A 22656-nucleotide genomic window follows, 5' to 3' on the forward strand; every position below is an offset into this window, starting at 1 on the left:
CAGTACTGAAGTAATAGGTTGGAGGGAATACAAACAGTTGACAACAACCGCCTTTAGCTTTTAAGCTATACTAATTGAGTAGTAGTTAAATGCCAGATATTTCTATGGATTAGGTGTTTAAAATGCTGGCAGGTTTCAAGTGCATCGTTCCTTTTCGAGCAGTAAAAGATGATGAAGTATTAATTAAAGTCGTACTATTTAATGGTTAATTATATCATGCTTAACTAAATATATAATTCTTATGAGCACCTTTATCTCCTTCCTAAAATATACCTGACAACCAGCATTTGCAGTTCTATTAAAACTCATCACAAACTCGACCAAGGGTCGTTGAAAGGGTAATCTTGTTTGCAACTGTCACTTAGTTCTTTAAATAACTATAAAGATACTTTAAGTGCTTTTGAACTGTTTAATTGTCTTACTTTCCTACTCAGATAAACTGAGGAATTCGATTCCCCTCAATGGACACAGCAGACAGACCAGTGTTACTTTGCTATAAGAAAAAAACACATAAACGTTCCTACTTAGAATATATATACATGAATATACGTGTATGTCCTTTTAATAAGTTATTAGACCAGGAAGTTTATTTAAGATAATTTTTATGCTGTCGTTATTTTAGACATAAAAACATGTAATCTCACGACATAAATTATCACTTACATTCAGTATTTCATTTCTATCTTTGAAAAGGCAATGAAAATCCATTTTCATTATTTAATCCAAATCTGCAGTCACAATTTTATTTATATTTATAGAACTACCACTAGAGGGAACTAGTGCGGTGAATCTGAGATTTAAAAACAATTTTAAGGTGTATTTGATTTAGCTTTTTTCTTTAAAATCGGTGTCGTTTAATGTTTTTAAAAAAGCTGAACTCATGAAACCCTTTTTGTCAATCATATGTGTGTTTTGTTTATAAAAATGTATTTAATGCATTTAACGCCATTAAGTGTGATTTGTTCATTTTAAAATGTCGCACAAAATTATTCTGGGAGTGTCTATCTGCATATAACTTCTAATTTTAAAAGGAAATAACCTGGAAAGTCACCGAGTCAACCACACAAGCCTCCATCTTTAGAGCGACTTAATGACTTCATCTTCTATCTAGAGAATGTGTGAAATAAATGTACACAAATCGACAATAAAGTACAAGATTACTTTACAGATAATTTACATTATTTTTTGACCAATTAGTTTTTTTAATTGACACAGAAAGGGGTGAGAATGGAATAAAATTGAAGAATCTTAAGCTAAACATTATATGTGACGTAGATACATGACCAGTATGCAGTACGACAGTGTAAAGTGAAACTGGCGATCATGGTTTACTTCACGTTTATAGTTTGTTTTAGAATTTCGCGCAAAGCTACGCGAAGATTATCTGCGCTAGCCGTCCCTAATTTAGCAGCATAAAACTAGAAGGAAGGCAGCTAGTCATCACCACCCACCGCCAACCCTTGGGCTACTCTTTTACCAACGAATAGTGGGATTGACCGTCACATTATAACGCTCCCACAGTTGAAATGGTGAGCATGTTTGGTGCGCCAGGAATTCAAACCCGAGACCCTCAGATTACGAGTTGAGCGCCTTAACCACCTGGCCATGCCGGGCCTCACATTTGTAGTATATACATAAATATATACTAGTTGTTATTGTGAAGCGTTCTCGAATTTTTCTGTTTCGAGAATAAATAAAACCAAAGTTAAGAGTAACAAATGATTTTGCTTTTTGCTTTCGAAGTTCATTTGTCATGTTGTGTTTTAGCCTACAGAATGCATAAGTCTTCTCGTGATTCATGGCATGCGCCCGTTTTACTGACATAACGACAATAGAAATCACAACGTTTAGCGTCCTTTGTGTGACCTCATTTTAGTGTCTAGTAACTGACTGACTGACAGATAACACACTACGATATTGTGGTGCGAATAGTTAAAACAGATGATCCTTCCAAGCGGCCTTCGACACCCTTTCGAGGAAATAAATAATATTCGTATTATTAAATCTTAACTGTACCCTATGTGATACATGAACAGAACGGCCACGTCATAAGCTCCACAGGAAAAGTGTAGCCGAACCTACTTCTAAGTTGCGTATCAGAGAAAGGAAAGACAACCAGTTAGTGACACCCGCCGTCTATACGGCTAAATTGCTAATCGTAAAAGAACCACAGATTGACTGTTGCTTTTATAACACAGCTGGAAATATGGAACGCTTTCAGCGATACATCTTGAATCTTGAACCTTGTAGTTCGCAAACCAGTATGTCATTCTTCTCAAACATAGTTTTCGATCTAAATTCAAATTTATGGTTCATATACGTATTATATGCTCTCACTTACTCGTTGTTTGACTAAATAAAAGTATTAAAGTTTTCACAGTGATATATCTGACATTTACAGGGACAAACACACTATCTGTTTAAAATAAGCAATAACAAATACTATGTTATTTCTACATGCTTAGAAATCTGATAATATTACTTCATTTAGCGGTAATTTAAAATGTCTAAGCGTAAGTTTTATCAGGAAAATATATATAAATTTGAAATTGTTTTTATTACTTATGAGCATTCAAATCTTAAACTAGTATGATATTTCTAAGCATTTATATAAAAGTATCTCAGAAAGCTAGAAGGTGGACTATTTCGTTAATTTTCGGGTTTTGCATTTATATCTTGGTGAAAATGGATATTATAATACTCATGTTTATTTTTCTACATTTTCATGAAAGGTTACACCCAATGTTATTTGAGCATTACTGTCCTGAAGTTTGAGTTTACAGACAGGAGGGAGTCCGGCATGGCCAGGTGATTAGGGCACTTGAATCGCCCTCTGGGGTCACGAGTTCAAATAATCATCCCACCAAATATGCTCACCCTTTCAGCTGTGGAAGCATTATAATGTTTCGCTCAGCCTGACTAATCCAAGAGTTGGCGGTGGGTGGTGATGACTAGCTGCCTTCCCTCTAGTTTTACACTGCTTAATTAGGGACGGCTATCACAGATAGTCTTCATGTAGCTTCACACGAAATTCATATCAAATCAAACCAGACAGGGAGGAAGACAACCAGTCAAGTTCTATTACAACCGACTATCAGACAGTAGTTTTACTGTCACTTTTATAATACAAACATAGAGTAAATTTTTTCAGCAACAGGTTGCTGACCCACAGAAAGAGCACCTTCGTGATACAATATAATTTGTTTTTGTAAATGCCATCTGCGCAACGATCGATCTTTATTTAGGCCGCAGGTTTTAAAATGTTAGAAAATTTTTAAATGTGACACTTTTTTTCTTGAATAGTAGTAATGGAGAAATGTTAAAGTAAGACTAATTAATGGTTACATACATGATATTTATCGAGAGAGAAGTTCATAAGAATACATGTTTTTTGTTTGTTTGTTTTTTGAATTTTACGCAAAGCTACTCGAGGGCTATCTGTGCTAGCCGTCCCTAATTTAGCAGTGTAAGACTAGAGGGAAGGCAGCTAGTCATCACCACCTACCTCCAACTCTTTTACAGCGAATAGTGGGATTGACCGTAACATTATAACGCCCACACGGCTGAGAGGGCGAGCATGTTTGGTGCGACGGGGATTCGAACCCGCCACCCTTGGATTACGAGTCGAACGCCTTAATCCACCTGGCCATGCCGGGCCCCCTATAATTTTTATTGAGAAACATTTGTTCCCTCAGCAGATCCTGTTGTATTAAAACTCATCACGGCCTTTATCAAGAGTCATGAAAAGAATAGTTTTGTTAACAACTAACAGTTTTGATACAGATACAAGGATTGTTTGTGTTAACTTCGAACCGTTTGCTTGTCATTCTTTCAAACTTACAGCATATCATAATTTAATAGTTTATTGTATTAAAAAGCAGAAATATTCCCTAGATGCCTTTTGGTTGTTATGCATTATAATTTATTTCTGATGAGCATCCGATTTATTATGTAACGTACGTTACGTATTACTATTTCAAATTACCGGAATTATAATTTGAACTTCGTAGTTAATTTAATATCAATACGTATCAAAAATGTGATATTTGCCAACAATATCGATACACACAATTTTCTTCTTTAACACAAATATATTATAATATACAAACATAAAAACATCACAATTTATAATATCGGTTACTATTAATAGTTATTACAAATGATGGTTTATATACAACAGTTTTACAAACTTACAGACAACACAGAGTCTCATATCCGGTATAGAACTGAATATTTTATCGACGATCTAGAATCTAGATCCACGACGGACGAGCAAACTAATTCTGAGTTGAGGTTGTCACATATCTCACTTAACCTAGCTACCTAGGTTGGCCTCACGCACTTACAAGCTCACTTTTCCCGGCGATGATATTTTGTGTCTTGATAGAAATTCTAACCTCCGAAGTAATTCACTGAAGTTGGATGATTTGTAATGTTCGAAATCTTTAACATTTGTGGTCAGCTTCTGTAGTTTTCCGATTAAGAGGCGTTAATCACAATAATATCTTCCTAGCTTACTGACTGCAGTTGTCCAATACTTTTCTTCCTCCTTTGTCTCTCGGCTGCTTGCATTTTATACGAATCATGCGAATTTGTAGAACTTTCAACAATATTCTAGCGTGTTTTTCGTAATAAAATATTGTTGATTCTCACTTTTAGGAATTTTAAACAAATTTCGAAAACAGGCGGGACTTGCGCAATACATATTGAAGAATACACCCCATATGCAAAATAGAAAACTATGCAGAAACAAGCGTAAGCACTAAAATAAACGTATAACGGTAAATTCGTTAAATTGTTAAACAGCCGTTGATGTATATATAAAAGCAGGTATTCACATAACGTATATTTTCACTCGAGTTCAACATCCCACCTCAAGGATCTAAGAGAAAGTGACAACGAATTTTTAACATTCAATATAAATTTATAAAAATCACTATTTTATTTATACTTATATCAGTGTCACTAGAGGGAGACAGTGTGGTAAAGCAGAAATTTAAAACCTACGATAAGTTATATTTGCTTCATGCTCTTCTTGGAAATGAATTTCATTTCATTTCTTATTTGAACAAAGAGTCTAAACACTTTTTACAAACAAATGTATTACTTTTTCAGGATAAATATATGTTTAACCCCACTAAGTGTAATTTGTTTCAGAATTTCGCACAAAACTACACAAGGTATGTTTAGCTACGTATAATCGCTCTTGATTAAAAATTACAGATACAATCAGCAGTCCTAAGCCTGAGATCGCGCATTTGGTGGACGTAAAGCCCTAATAATGAACTGGTTGAAGTACATTCTGAAACAGATGAAATCACGCAAATTCAGGATGTGTGAAATGGAGTTGTTTCTGAAAACAAAACAAAACTGGGTGTCACGAAGGAAGACAGGTAATCAACAGAACCAACCTCGAACTCTTGGAATAAATACTCTTGAATAATTGAATATTAAAATTTGATTGAGATTCTTATGCGGTACTCACAACTGGTAAAATATCCAATAATCACAATTTGAACATCATATATGTCTCTGTTAGATTACTGTTGCAGTACAGTGGTTTCAATTCAAACCATACTATACGATTATGGTTATTAAGTTTTCATGGCTTCGAATTTAGTATACAAGTGAACAAAATCAATTTTGATACTTGACATTTTTGACCTTAAGGGCACCATATGTAATAAAAATTGCCAAATCAGAAACTCCACAGTACAAGCATAGCCGTACCTAATTTGGAATTGCTTGACAGAGATGAGACTGGCTATAGCTTTTAAAACCCTCAAGCTATTTTATCTCTATTTATATAAGAGAGAATTATTTTGGTAAGAAGCTGTTATTAGACATATTATGTTCATGTATTTACTTAAAATTGTTGTAATTAATTATTTGTAAAAAATCGGAAACTCGAGAAACACTTTGTTATAAACACTTTGTTAATGTCAATGAATTCTTTTCACAAAAAAGTGTTAAATTTCCACAATAAAAACATATTTAATTCTATTAAATATGGTTTGTTTGTTTCAAAAGTTCACACAAAACACTCTAGGGTTATCTACCTGTGTAGAGCTATTTCATAGTTTGAATCCCCATCGTACCAAACATGCTCACCCTTTCAGCTGTCAGGTCGTTATAATGTGACGGTCAATCCCACTATTCGTTGGTAACAGAGTACACCAAGAGTTGGCGGTGAATGGTGATGGCTAGCTCTTACATTACTAAATTAGAGACGGCTAGTGCAGATAGCTCTTGTGTAGCTTTGTGCGAAATTAAAAAAACAACAATCAAAGTTTGAAAGGATAGAATGGAGGGAAGACATTTAGCGAACATCATCAATCTGAAACTAGTCTTGCATGACCAAGTAGTGAAAATTAACCGTCGCTCGTATGAGGAGCGTGTTTTTACAGCAGTGAGTTGCAAACCACGAATCATCAGATTCACAATCACTGCACGCTAACACCAGACCATACTGTGCCCAATAAATGAAAAACTGAAGTCGATCAACCCTAATATCTAGGTTTAGATTATTTTAAGAAAAGATTTTCCTTGTAGACTGTTTTAAAGTGTGTGTTTTCTTATTGAAAACCCACATTGAGCTATCTGCTGTGTCCACCGGTGGAATCAGACTCATGATTTCAGTGTTATAAATCCAAAGACTTATCGCTGTTCCACCGGGGACCTGTTTTAACGTACGGTTTATGTAATCATACACAGGGCCTTTATCTTTTATTGAGAAAAATGTGCAATAAATATTTCAACAAACAGCAGTAACATATGGAATGATTTTACAGGTAAGTTACATTTCTTGGCAATTTAGTTTCAAATGATCACATAACGAAATTAACGAAAATGGAAGAAATTCCAAGAATAAAAAATTCAAAATACAAAAACAGTATTAAATTTTCATTATAAACATGATTTAAGTGTTGTTTGTTTGTTTGTTCCTGAACTGCTATATGCATAGAGCCGCCTCTAATGTTGAAAGGAAAAGACCAGCGGTTCCCAACTCTGAAGTCACAGTACTGGTGGACGAGCAAAGCTCAAACGGATGATTGAAATACATTTTAAAACAGATGTATTTGAGCAGATTTGTAAATGCAGTCAGCACTGCGATATTTTTTGAGAATTACTGGATTTTGTTTTTTTAAATTTCGCGCAAAGCTACACGAGGGCTATCTGCGCTAGCCGTCCCTAATTTAGCGCTGTAAGACTAGAGGGAAGGTAGCTAGTCATCACCACCCATCGCCAACTCTTGGGCTACTCTTTTACCAACAAATAGTGGGATTAACCGTCACATTATAACGCCCCCACGGCTGACAGGGCGAGCATGTTTGGTGCGACGGGGATTCGAAACCGCGACCCTCAGATTACGAGTCGAACGCCTTAACCCACCTCGCCATGTCGGACCATGTTACTAGATTAGACGGAAGGCATACAGTCAAACTCTGGCTCTATAGCTATTGTCGTCTGATCGAAAATTTAGGTTTGATAGTCATCTTATAGCACAGACGTTTGCGAACCATGAATTCTTGTATTCACACTGGGGCATGATAACGGCTAAACTATGCTCAGACCAGTAAATTAAGAGTGAAATTAATCAACTCAAAGACAAAACCCCAAGAATTACAACCTTAATATTTTATATGAATCTGTTACATTAGTCTTGCAGCTGCTATATCAATCTGGTTAAGTTTTCATCTCTTTGAAGTTTGTATTCAAATAAACAAAGTTAATTTTCGTAGTTGATATTTTGATTCAAGAACAGAACTTTATGCGATACGTGAATGAAACAGCCAGATCAAAGGTTCCAGAGCACAAACTTAGCCTTTTTGATATTGAATTGCTTACAAGAAAGAGAGAGAGGTAAAACAATTAGTGCCATCCTAAAAATAACAGTGTTGATGACTCACTTTCAGATCGCACTCATACATTAAAGCATGGGGCATGTTCACGAGCATATCTTGGCTCGAACCTTATACCTTTCGTTCTGGAATCCATTATACCATTATTGCTCACATAGGTATTATGTAGACGTTATACACTAGCATGGCTTTGTTCATTTCGCCATATTGGACGTAAGAACGAACTGATTATCTTGTTAGAACTGAGTCGTGTAATAATGCCAATTGGTTGTAAAAACAAACAGAACTATCGTTCTACACATTCCAAGAGCTAAGGATAAATGGGCTGTTGAGATGAAACGAGCACTGAATTACATATTCATAAACATATTCGTGTTATATTAAAGTATTTTCTTTCAACACCACAAAAGCTTGAAACTATGGGATTGAACAAATATATTTTTTTTGATACAGACCCAGTAGAACCCATCAACAATGATATTACATCCCAACTCACGATTATGATTATACATATATGTATAATACTACCTGAAGTGTAGTATTAATACATAAACTCTTAATGTGTGAACTACTGGTGACTCAACAGCCTTATTAGTTATAATGTGTTTTTTTTTTTATGATTTAACTGTCAAACAGGATCTGTAATTCACAAATATAAAACTATAACTATATATATAACTATAATATAATTTGTTGTTGTTTTGAATTAAGCACAAAGCTACACACTGGGCTATCTGTGCTCTGCCCACCACGGGTATCGAAACCCGGTTTTTAACGTTGTAAGTCTGCAGACATACCGCTGATCCACTGGTGGCGTATAATATAATATAACTGTTACTGTAATAAGTCATTGTTGAATCATTTTGACACAATAACTCACCGTTAATTACGCACGTTTCTACATACTCATTAATAAATAATATTATTTCACAAACTATAATCCTCAGTGACACAGTGGTATGTTTGTGGATTTACACTGCTAGAAACCGGATTTCTACATCCGTCGTGGGCAGACCACGAATGTTATTTTAATTACTTTTCGCTTAAATACAAAACAACGCCAGAGACTGTAGCTGATATTTTGCAGTTCTTGTTTTATGAAAAATGTGAATGTTTGGACAGAATAATGCAGTAATAGTTTTACTAGTATAAGACCCATTCAATGCAAATGTAAATTTCAGGTTAATGTGAGAATCCATACGTTATGTTATTAAGCAAATAAATCCAGATTCAAGATCTAACACTAATAGATCTAGTAAACACAAATAAAGCTCACCCGTAAATCGATTATTTTTCAGTTTAGAACAATATGAATCGCCATCGCACATAAAATAGTGCTAAACAAAGACGATTAATTATAACTCATCTAGGTACAGATTAACGATTATTGAACCAGATATTTACCGTCATGGAGATTACGTAATTTGGCGAGTCGTACACTTTCTACTGACTGACACTGTGCACAAGGTATTTATAGGTATCTACACTGTGTGTCTTACGTTCCTTTCCCGTATAACGTAAGATACTGCAAACTAGGCAACTAAAAATATCTGGCTATATCACGTCGGGTACGTCCATAACTGTGTCTCCATTTGTCAACATGACCAATGAATCAGCATTTAAACTTGTTGTCATTACCAGGGGAATAAAACACCGGTACGTATTACCATTCCAACTTGTTGACATTCTCCCTCATACCGATGTTTAGACGGTTGACCTAAACCTTTTGTTAAACCGCAAAATGCAAAATGTTCCTGTAGAAAATGTAACGTTAGAGCTTAGGAAAGTTGTTATAGCAGAAATATGGTCCGAAATAGCAGATGTCAGAAAAGTTCCGATTTAAGTCACATGATTGTATATATTCAGTACTCTCACTCGGTGGCTTATCGACTAAAGAAAGTTTTTAAAAGGATTTATAACATTACAAAGAGCGGATTACGTTGTACTAAAAACGATTTAGAATAATCAAACTAGCTATTCACCTGAAAATCATCCTCCAATGGTACAGCAGTATATCTACAGACCCACACCGCTAAAACAGGGTTTAGATACCCGTGGTGGCAGAGCACAGATAGCCCATTGTGTGGCTCTGTGCTTAATTCTAAATAAAGAAATAAACACCTGAAAACTACAGCTGATATTTAGTCACGGTGGAACGGCATTTATCAGAAATAAATACTTATTTTGTTTGAAAGTCGTAGATAGAGTCATAACGTCAAAAACTGATGCTTTTGAGGAAAGTATGCATCAGCTTTTTCATACACAAAATATTTATACATTCGGATCATTAAAATATTTCAGATTTGGAATTTTTACGACGTGGCGTTAGGAAACGAAAGAATATGAATCAACCTGAGGTATTAGGACCATCCAGCAACAGACCTACAACAAATTGTAATCTAATAGGCATAAGCAAAGCACGTCATTTTGTAACAAGTGAGAATCTACGAACACAAATATCAAAAGTCGATCACCTGAACTAGGCAAAAATATTCAGTCAGTCTGGAAACGGAGCTAACAGATTAGGCGCTCAGCAAGAAAATCTCCTGTCATACATGCCATTCAACCATCTCATGCGTCGTGCAGCTGGAGAAGATTATATGGGTATTCATTCTAGTTTATACGAAGACACGCCAGATAAGTCACCGGACGTAATATCTATGGATTTAGGGTACTGGGGGATCGTCATCATCGTATACTGGATGGATTATGAAGTGCCTTTAGGGAGGAGTACTATGCTTAAGATATAATATTTTCTTGAAATATTCAGTTACACATTCTACAATGATAGATAAGTATTTTTAAGAGATCGTGTTTCAATAATAGACCAACTGGAGTTTACTAACCTGACATATTTCTTACTTTTAAAAGCAAAGTCCGAATTTGAGTAAAGTAGAATTCTGAATGTTTTTCATAGTGGGAAAAGTTAAATATTGTTGTACTGGATACGGTGGCAGAAAAGATCCAAAACAAGTACCAACATGCGAATGATTTGGTTATATGTAGTGAAAGCCGAAGAGAAATATGAGGAAAGATAAGCTGATGGAAAGAATGTTTAAATATGAGAGGGTTGAAGTTAAGTATGGCTAAACCAGAATACATAGAATGTATTTGTTGTCATGATGCACAAAACAACGTAACCAATAACAGTTTTGAAGAAACTGTAGCGCTATCACAAAACGTTTTTATATCTGGGATCGATAATCCAGAGCGATGGAAACAGCTGGGAAGGAATGAAAGCCAGATAGCAAGAAGAATGTTAAAACTGCTTAAGGTATGTTGAGTCACGTGCGACCAAACGTGTTTGTGAAATTAAAAGGAATGATGTACTAAATAATGGTATAATCAGTCATAATGTATTGGAATGAAAATTGACCAATGGGAAAAAACATGTACAAACGTTATATACGAAAGGAATGGGAATATTCTGGGAACAGTGGGATTACCAGGAAAGACTGGATACACAGTATGTACATCTAAGATGCTGATATTTATTGAATACACAAAGAAAAATATTTTACTTCTTTGGTTTCAACGAGAAAATATTTGGTATTTCTTGGAAGTTAAAATAATTCAATCAAAAACTGGTTTTAAATATATTTATCAATAAAATAAAATAATAAAATGTTAAGAATGCGAGAGATATTACTTTATGGTAATATTACTTTGTGGTTTAGCATGGTTTTTATTATTAGGATATCGACTCTCAATCTGCAGGCCTCGTGTACAAATCCAGTCACCAAACATATATTTTCGTTCAGCTAGAGCGTTATAATATAACTCAGAGTTTGCTGCCGGTGATATTAAATAGTTATCTTCTTTGTTCTTTATCCTTTCTTTATTAGAAACGGTTAGCACCGATAGCCAGCCCTCCAGCAGTTTTGTATCAAGAAATAACAACTTAACTTTTTTATCATTTCAGTGCTTCTACTTATAATTAATTTTAAAACCTTACGTATTATTATAGCAGTTGCCGTTCTTGAGTGATCATATATAACGATTGTTTTATTTCAATCCTGGTTATTATTTTTAGGTAAGTATTCACAATTTGTTTTTTATTCTTGTAGTAAATCTCCATTAACAGCCAACTGTACACAATTTTTATATTGTTTTCATTCTTTAGGTTTTAATAGCTGCAAACGTAATAGGAGCTCTGTATATGATTGACACTTGGATGTGTGGCTGTTGTTTGTTTTGTTTAACATGAGGAGTCTAAGCTTTGTTGAGTATTCAGGAAAATATATACATCTTATCGAACCAAATAGAGCATGCGCCATCTATCAAAAAATAATAAAAAATATGTTTATACACAATAAATAAAACTGCAGAAAAACAATAAATAATGTTTGTTCTATTAAGAAGTTACTTTTATGTTGAAGATTAAAGTCTCACGAAAATCCTTAATTTTATACCTCTACATTAACCTTAGTACGATCTATTTGATTTATTAAATATATGCGGAAATGTTAAACATGATACCAGTTTTAATGGATAATAACTTATGTTAATGATTTAAAATAAAATGCGGAATATTTGTCATAAGAAATGTAAGAAATTAATTATATGTTTACGTTCATAATAACAAAAGTAACCAAAATAAATAAACGACAAATATCATGTTTTTCAAAAATATAAAAAAAAATAGTACTAGAAAATTGCAAATGGCACGCTGCATTCACGTGAATCATTCATTTTTTTAAAATAGTAAGTTTTATGTTAAAACGATTTGTATCAATAGTGTTTAGCTAATACTTTCTCTATTGTACTCTAGATGCTGCTGTCTTGAAAAGCTCTTGAGAAAGTGGATTGTTTGGTACTAAACACGCAGATTCGCAAAAGGGATGTGTGTGCTCTTCCCACCAGGAACATCGGAAACGAATCATTAACATTATAAGCTTTCAGATTATCAGTTGAGCTACTGAGAGGCGTTCCTTCTGGAACTGATCCAAAGATGTGAACAGTTATTTAAATATTATCATATACTATTTTACTAAAATAGACATTGAAACCATTAAAGCCCCTTGTGGTTAGTCTCTTAGCTTACGCTGCTAAAAATCAGGTTTCGATATCTGTGGGACATACAGCACATATTTTACACTCACAGTCAAATTATTTATGTGTACATAAACATACACCTTCTTTGATTAAAAGGGTTGCTTGTGTACTAGATTAAAATTATATGTTTGAAGAACTAATTTTCTCTAATAAACTTTTTGGAGATAAACATATTTCTAGGCGGTTGTTACTTACAGTATTTTTTAAAATTAACAATAAACTTTTTAAATTTCTCTTTTTCTCTCTCTCTCTCTCTCTATATATATAGATGACTATATATATATATATAGGCGGTGGGTGGTGATGACTAGCTGCCTTCTCTTTAGTCTCACACTGCTAAATTAGGGACGGCTAGTGCAGATAGCCCTCGTGTAACTTTGCGCGAAATTCACAATAAGCCATACCTAATTCATCACATCATATTCGCCCCCCGCTAGTGCAGCGGTATGTCTCCGGATTTACAACGCTAAAATCAGGGGTTTGATTCCCCTCGGTGGGCTGAGCAGATAGCCCTTTGTGGCTTTTCTATAAGAAAAACGCAAACACACACATCATATTCTGTTCAATATAACTCAGTACTGATTCTAAGGTGAATAATTAAATAATGCAATGTGAATAATACTCATTTTATCTTGACGTGTTTATTAGATACCACGTGCTGCACGAACGAAAACAGAATTTTGGCTATTGTTTCCGCTTCGTTCAATAGTTTTTTGGATGGAATTCACGTATTTATCTGCGTTACACCAACTCAATATATTGTAGTTTAACTGAACTTTTAAGAAGAAAAACACTATGAAGTACATTGTAAATCAGGACATTTTTGATATTACACACGTTATCTAGTAGATTACATGGGGTTGGAAAAAAATGTGTTAACTTTAAGAATGACAATGCGTAAGAAAGAGACGGAAGCAAAAGTGACACGAGATGTTACTCTCGTTCCAAGCTAAGCTAAACAAATTAGCTTTGGGAATGAGAGTGACCGGATAAAGACCGACCTTCTTTCTTATTCACCGCTAGATGGCATGCTTTCAACAACAAACATTTATTAACGATTAAACAGAAGCTGGTAATTGCTTCACTAAGAGGACGAAGCTTGAATCCAATGCAGAAGACATGTAATGGAAAAGTAAGATTAATTTTATTATCAGTTTTAATTTCATCATTTGGGATTAACATCCCGATTTTTCTAAGAAACACAATCCTCAAAACTATCGCTGATCATAGGAGAGTCATAAACAAAAGACAGTGGTGAGAAATCATGGTGACTTTCTGACTGAACAAGAAGTTTGATTTGTTTGGATACTAACTTTGAGTTTAAAAAATATATAATTCAATCAGATAAATGTAGTATCACGTAGTGTGAGTTGTGAATAAAGTTTGTAATCCTATCAGATTAAAGTCGTATCACGTAGTAAGAGCTGTGAGTAAAATAAGTAATCCAATCAGATGAATGAGAATATGAGAGTAGTTGAAGAAATGAAATAAAGTTTTAATAATGTTCATTCTCATGATTTTAATTGATTGCATTATTAATGAGGAAGCTTTTAAATTTCACATTTTAATTCCTACTTTCTCTTCATCTCAATAGGTGTAATTTTTAATTTCAAGGAATCGAATCAAAAAGAAAATTATTGCACAAGAAGGATAAATAAGGAGATAAAACTATAGAATGAGGAGATGTATTGTAAATACGGTCCTACTTACAGTTGGAATTGGACAAATGTACAGTGTGTGCAACTCAAATTAAAATCTCAAACATACTGCAAACACCATATAAACATACGTAGCTTCATAAGCACCTTACACACGCTGTTGAGTATCAAATAAACCAACTTCCGAGTAATAAGCCACAAAGCACTTGAGAATGTCGCTAGATTAAAAATCAAAAACTTCACAAAACCAAAACGTTGTTATCTGACTAACTCACTAACATTGTTGGAAAGACATATCTCTCTCTCTTGCTGTCACTTTATGTAAATCTGAGCGCACATGACTGAATTACACTACACTTGCAGAAAGCGTTTTTCTCAGTTTCAACATTGGTAATAAACGTAATAACAATATCACATGCGGGTGCACAACTGTTTATACCTACTTACTACGTGATCCAGTCAGCAGCTGTATCAGCTATATAAAAAATAACGAACTATATAGATTCTCTAGATTTATGTTCTAACTATGATCTAACTTTTGACACTGCAGTTTTAAGTTCTATACACCGGACTTTAGGTTTTTGTGTTGGACAAAGCAATTATATCATAGCAGTCTGTGCCTAAGACATGATCCCCTTCTGCCAGACTGACACATTTCTAAATAACACCAAACCAATCATCTTGACCCCAAGGATTGTACAAAGGTAAATCTGAGTTCCCTAACCCCTTATGGAACTCGGATATTTCGCAAAAAAACACTTTTATTGGAATTCCCAGAAAACGGCCTCCAAATGGGTAAACTGAAAATGTGCAAAATAGTAATTCAAGAATTAAATTTGTATTACAGAAGGCCCTGTAAATGTGGGCTATAGGCCCAAAGGCTCATTCACTAGTATAGATATATATGAAGAAACTGGGACTCCTACAGCGATGGTAGACTTTTTATCAGATTTAATGTTTGGTCACAAGCTTTATATTTACATTAAATTACAACCTGAATATTAAAAGCAGATACATTGAGACCAAGTCCATAAAGTGTCGTATTGTAAATAGTTATTCGCTATCAACGGTCGCTTGTGAAAAGATAGTGGAACCATGTTACTAAAAGCAGGCAACTGGGGAAAACTAATAAAATTTAATTTCTCAAACAAGCAATCCAAAAACGATAATAATTACATACACACATATATAGAACACACTGAAACCTATAATGTCTAGGTGAATAACTACTACTGATGAAGAAATAAAATAAAAATTATTTTCCTAATTCTAATAATGTGATATATCATCAGTCCTCCTTCCTCTCTGATAACCACGTTGTTAAAAGAAGCGCTCGGTTGTATAAAAGATCATAAGTAACCACGCACATTAATTATCTATCGTGCACGTGTTAGTCACACAATATTACCTTAGCACATATTTAAATAAAGCACAACAAGCATGTTGTTCTTATACTATGAATAATTATTTACAGCATCAATCTTTGACATCAAAATTACGTGGTTTTAATCGACATTGTTTTTAAAATTTTAATTATTAAAAATAATAAATGTTATTGTTGAAACTGTATGATATAGAAATTATTTTAACTGAAGGCCTACATTCCAATAAAAATATTACGCTTCGTTACAAATTTCAAATAGAAAGTGAAGTCTATGAAATTATGAAAAATACAAAATTTTAAGCAAGTAAAAAAGGAATGACATCATCTAGTAAGGGGACTGAAACCTTCTTTATATTACATGCACAATTTATTTAAAACTCTGTTTCATCAGTAGTTATTCCATTTGAAGAAACTCTGCAGAATGGACGGCAAGCTCCTGTTTCGGAGACACAAGTGCAGAGGACGACGTTTCGAAAATCTTCTGCCTTTCGTCTTCAGGAGGAAGACTTTCGAAACGTCATCCGCTACACTTGTGTCTTCAGAACAGGCGGTTGCCGTCAATTCTACAAAGGTTCATCATGAATACTCTGTCAAAACAATCTATCAAAGAATAGTTATTCCATCTATCTATCAGTTCTTAATAACCTATAACCCAAGTTGCAATAGATATATAATTGGTAGCCTAAAGAGTACACGATTATTTTTTCATCTTTAAGAACACAAAAAAACAAAGAAAACTGACAACTGAAATTTGATAACCTGTGGTTATTTTATCCAGTTATAGTTTGTTTGTAATATTCTGCTAACACTAATTGCCTCGCTCTCATTACTTGTTTCAGTGACGGAAATTAATGCTTGAAAAGTATTTTACATAATTAATTTCAAATAAAGTGATTGCATGAAACCAAAAGCAAATAAATCGAGTTCAATTAATTTCACTGGATGGCAGAATTAGTGAGTATTGCAAACTTCTCGTAATAATGGTTAAGTGGTTAGGACGCTCCACTAGTTATCTGAAATTCGCGAGTTTGAATCCCCGTCACATCAAATATGCTCGACCTTATAGCCGTGGGCGTTACATAGTAACTGTCAATCCTAACTTTCGTTCGTAAAAGAGTAGCGCAAGAGTAGGTGGTGATGATTAGCTGCCTTCTCTCTAGTCTTACATTGCTAAATTAGCGGTAGATAGCTCAAAAGATTCAAAAGCATTGTGAGAATATGGAAGAGTTGCTTTTTGGCCTAGTAAAGCTACTCATGGCGAAATTATTTATTGATAAAGCGAAAACTTTCGAAACAGAGTATTGCCAACCAAATTAAAATAAGGTATATTTATACCGCGAATAAGTATAAAGTTGAATTTTTATAATAATTTTGCACTTAAAAATTGAGTCAGATTGGATACTTCTTTATTTAACTGAAATGAACCTTTTGTAAGATATATTTTTAATAACGCTGAATTATCAGTCATTGACACATATTTACGTAATGTGTGTGTGTGTTTCTTATAGCACAGCCACAACGGGCTGACTGCTGTGTCCACCAAGGGAATCTAACCCCTGATTTTAACGTTATAAATCCGAAGACTTACCCCTCTCCCACAGTGGAACATTTACGTAATTAAAACATTCTACAAGCGTGATTTGGGATTGTTTTACCATGTACATGATTATTCCCTTTCAACAAATTAGCTATGCTTCAATTCCCTTTAATTGTTTTCATTTAGGCAACAAAAATATTTTGACCAAACAATCAAACACACAGTTAGAAAATATAGTGTACTGATTATAAACATAAGACTTGTCTTTCCGCAAAGATCAATGACGTTTTGACATATAATGGCAGGCCCAATATGACCAGGTGGTTAAGGCACTCGACTCACAATCTATGTATTGTGGGTTCGAATTCCCATTGCACCAAATATGCTCGCCTTTTCAACCGTGGTGGCGTTATAATGTGACCAGCAATAACTGAATTCGTTGATAAAAGAGTAGCCCAATATTTAGCGGTGGGTAGTGACGACTTACTGCTTTCCCTCTAGTCTTGTTTGTTTGTTTGTTTGTTTTGGAATTTCGCACAAAGCTACTCGAGGGCTATCTGTGCTAGCCGTCCCTAATTTAGCAGTGTAAAACTAGAGGGAAGGCAGCTAGTCATCACCACCCACCGCCAACTCTTGGGCTACTCTTTTACCAACGAATAGTGGGATTGACCGTCACATTATAACGCCCCCACGGCTGGGAGGGCGAGCAGGTTTGGCGCGACTCGGGCGCGAACCCGCGACCCTCAGATTACGAAGCGCACGCCTTAACGCGCTAGGCCATGCCAGGCCCCCCTCTAGTCTTACACTGCCGGCCCGGCATGGCCAAGCATGTTAAGGCGTGCGACTCGTAATCTAAGGGTCGCGGGTTCGCATCCCCGTCGCGCCAAACATACTCGCCCTTTCAGCCGTGGGGGCGTTATAATGTGACGGTCAATTCCACTATTTGTTGGTAAAAGAGTAGCCCAAGAGTTGGTGGTGGGTGGTGATGACTAGCTGCCTTCCCTCTAGTCTTATAGTGCTAAATTAGGGACGGCTAGCACAGATAGCCCTCGAGTAACTTTGCGCGAAATTCAAAAACAAACAAACATAAAATAAAATAGCCCTCCAATTGCACAGTGGTATGTCTGCATATTCATACTGCTAGAAACCGGATTCCAATCCCCTTCGTTGGCAGAGCACAAATAGCTCTTTGAGTAGCTTTGTGCATAATAACAAAACAGAGATAAAATAAAATAGTTTCTACTCTGACAAGGGATCATATGAGAGATCACACCATAAGACAAGTGATTACTACTAGAAAACTCTGTATAGAATGGAGTTATACGAGCTAAATAAGACTGTTTATAAAGAAAACCTGTTATAATGTTAATAGCCATATTAAGACGAATATTACAGTGTCAATAAGGTATCTTTTAGTGCAGTTTTTTAATATGCATATTTCTTTCTTCTCGTGTATCTACTGATGAGTAAGCTTGTTAGGAGTAAACATCGACACATCACTGCAACTTTAAATCTGCACGTGTGCGTTAATGTTATATTGTCATTTTGTCTCATCAAAGCACCATGAAAACGTAAAGCAGATAACATTTTCTCTCTTCTCCAAGGCTCTAGTTAACAAAATCTTGAGTTAACCACCTGTAAATCAGCTCACAGAACCCAGATCTCAAAATTAAATGGATAAACTTATTCTATTACTAACCACTATAGATATTTCAACACTAAGCCAACAAGACATGACAACACCACCTAAAGATATAAATCATTTCCTTACAATTTAAAAAATGCAATGGGATAAATCCATATAATACGTGGAATATTACGTATCCTACTTTTGCAGTCTTCTTGTTTCTTTTCAACTCATGTCTGCTGATTATTCGACATTGGCTAACTTTGTTGTTTTTTTTTGTGCTACAGCAAAATAAACTGACTTGATACAAGAGCTATTATTACTCAGTTGCTATCAGTTACTTAGCTACAATATTAATGTAGATCATTCTGTTAACTCGGCACTCAGTAGCCAAACTACAATACTGCTTTTAATCATCAAGATAAGCCGGTCCAGTCACTTAGCTACAATAGTGTTATTATTATCATTTCCATTAAATCAGTGACGTCAGCTCTTCAACTAAATAACATGTGTAACATTTGCAAGTTATCTTGACAGGACTAGATTATACTAGATTATTTTTGTTGTAACAATTTGTTACACATACTGCTACACAATTCGATGCTGTAAACAGCTAACAGTAACTAATAGCACTTTTTGGATGAGAAAAAAAGGTTTTATTTCAAACATCAATTTTTGCTATTATATATTTCACACATATAGTGTTTAATGTACGTGCTTATAAATAATTGTATCATATAAATCTTTCAGAAACAAGGAAACTGTGATGCATATATTGTCAGAAGAACATAATATTATGTACATGAATAGAAATTTATATACACTTTATTCTACAAAAGAAAACTCATTTTTGAGTTTCTGTTATTGACAATACGTTATGTATAATTGATATTGCGAATTAGACATACTGACATCATGTTCAGTAAGACAGAAGAGCCCTCTGTCATTAAAATAGCCTCGCAATAAAGAAAAATGCGCTATCATTAATTTTCATAACTTTCTCTTTATTTTTTGCACTTATATCTGCTGCTTGTGAAAAAAGTTAAAACCCCACATTGCTTTCGATTACGTTTCTTAAAATATTTGTCGTCCGTTTGCATTCTCTCTAAGAAATTGGTTTTTCACGTGTTCTCCCCTTTTAATAAAGATTTGCTGGTTTATATTTTCCTAACAAAGACCTGACTCCTTTTTAATATTAATTAATGTTGAAATAACCAGAAGCGAAATCACGATTAAAAAAAAAAAGCAAACTGGCTTTACTAATGTCGCTCTTTTTTTTTTTTCATTGAAAAACTCTGATAGATAACTGAACCAAGGATAATTTAAATCATGCATGCTTTGTTCAGAAGACATCGGCTGGAAAACGAGTTCCCTTGCTTAGTCCGAAAGTCACTTTGACTAAAAATTAGAGGAAAGAATCTTAAGTCAAATGGAGAATAATAGCTGCAAGGTTTGATCACAGTCACCAATTTTTCTTGCTAAATAAAGAAAACGACTCTGTCACCGAGGTAGATATGTCATAGAATAAAGCTGAAGGGAAGAGACACACCCAAACGAGTCCAGAAACAAATTACTCTGTTAAACTGACATTTTAACATTAAACATTGCATCCTGCCTCGAGCACTCGGTGTTTAATGTAGCAAATGTCTCGAGTAGAGATAAAGGGAAGTCCTTCAGACAAACCCATTTATTTTCATGTCTTATCGGTAATTTTCTTACTGAGAATACCACGTGATTGTCTTTATCGGAACTGTGCGGAAAACGCTAAAATGTGGGATAATGCAAAAGACAATGTTCTTCCAAACGGAAATGGGAAACTAAAGAATGATCTTATGGAACCGAGTTGTTCGTTTTCCTACAGTAAGTGTGGCTAGGTTAAACAAAGGAGACGTATATTAATGGTTTCAATTATATTAGCATTTTCTGAGAGAGGGAGCTCTAGCACTCTGACTTAGGACATCATCAAAACAGAATGATAAATTCATTTCAAATTAATGTATAGCCAAAAGAAGCATTATTTTAAAAACTCATTATTTTAGTCGAAATTGTAATTCGAATATGTCGATACTTTTAGAGGTACTGAACGATAGTATTTAGATTATGGAATTAGTCACCATCGATACTTTTAGAGGTACTGAACGATAGTATTTAGATTATGGAATTAGTCACCATCGATACTTTTAGAGGTACTGAACGATAGTATTTAGATTATGGAATTAGTCACCATCTAAATCAAATAAAAAGAAGTCCAAAATTATAACTATTATTGTTTTATGGTTTAATCCCACTGGAAAGCACAAAGTGGTAAGGAACAATTGATTAATTTATTAGTTGAAATTAAGCACAAAGCTACATAATGAGCTATCTGTGCTCTGCCTAACACGGGTATCGAAATCCGTTTTGTAACGGTGTGAGTCCACAGACATACCACTAGGAAGGGAAGGAACAAACACAGATGATGTTTTTATTCTCTTTGAGATTTTCTTTATTTGAGACGTTTTTGAACAAAACTACACAGAGAACTATCTGCGCATAGTCCACCTAAATTTTTTATTAATAAGCTAGAGACGGAAGGCAGTTAGTTAATAGCACTTACTGCCAACTCTTGGGCTACTCTTAATCTGAAGGAATATTGGGTATGGTTGTCACTCATGTAGCGCACCAATGTTTCATAGTGCAGGGGTGTTTTTGAGGTAATGGGCTGAAAACTTTGAGCTCCAGAGTTCACAATTCGAGAACGCTAACTACTAGGCCGCTATCAACCTCTTTTTTGAAGGATATACAAATACAGTTCATTTTCCAGAAAGATATACAGTGCATGTTTTACGCTTCAAGAGAATATTCATTTAATTATGATTGAGTAAATGTTTTTAAAACAGTTTTGCTTGCGTTTAGCTGCTTGTATGTTGGGAGAAGTTCTCCAGTAGTTGTTTATTATGAAATTCATGTGAACTTCTACTTACTCATTTGTATACTTTGGGACTCTTTAATGAGCAATAATGATTTATATGGTTCACTGTCAAGGTATATGACCAAAAGTCTCCAAATGTGGAATTTAAAATATCAAAGCACGAAATAGACGATGGTCAAGTATACTTCTAGTGAAAGACCTTGCTGTAAATATAGGAATATTTGTTACCTCAAGAACAGTAATATATATATTAATATATTAGCATTGTTATTTCAGTGAACGTGTAGCTGTTCATAAACCACTACCGTAAACATGTATCTAAACAGAATCAAAGAGTTCAAATGAGATTCTAAACACAAACAGTGCAATGAGCAAAGATGGCTACTTGAGCTTTTAGCAGATGAATCCAACATTGAATTAATTTTCAGAAAAAGTCAACGAAGGTTGTTACGACTTGATGAAAGTACAACATTTGCAGAGAAGCACATGGAAGATCATGTTTGGGATTGCATTTGAGCATATGGTATCAATGATTTACACAAAATCAATGGTACCCTATGTCATTCTCTCATGAACATTACTCACAAGGTGTTGATTTAGCGTCAGCAATACAATGTTCCCT

Source organism: Tachypleus tridentatus, chromosome 11 (genome assembly GCF_004210375.1).
Source record: "Tachypleus tridentatus isolate NWPU-2018 chromosome 11, ASM421037v1, whole genome shotgun sequence".
Taxonomy (NCBI): domain Eukaryota; kingdom Metazoa; phylum Arthropoda; class Merostomata; order Xiphosura; family Limulidae; genus Tachypleus; species Tachypleus tridentatus.